Below are 237 nucleotides of genomic sequence, written 5' to 3' on the forward strand. Positions count from 1 at the left end.
TTTTAAAAATGATTATCCACTAGGAATCAGACAGAAATCTCCCACAAGTTGCAAACACACATGAAAGCGAACAACCGGCTCAATAAACTATCCTAGTTGCTATTTGGAGACTAATACTGCATTGTGGAAGAAAACTTTTTTTTATTGGCTAGCTGTTCACGCCCAGAAACGTTTCTTGCTGGAGACATTTGGGCGGAAGATGAGATTCATTCGCGTATATAATTTATTTTATGTATT

This window comes from Penaeus monodon, chromosome 19, assembly GCF_015228065.2.
Source record: "Penaeus monodon isolate SGIC_2016 chromosome 19, NSTDA_Pmon_1, whole genome shotgun sequence".
Classification (NCBI taxonomy): domain Eukaryota; kingdom Metazoa; phylum Arthropoda; class Malacostraca; order Decapoda; family Penaeidae; genus Penaeus; species Penaeus monodon.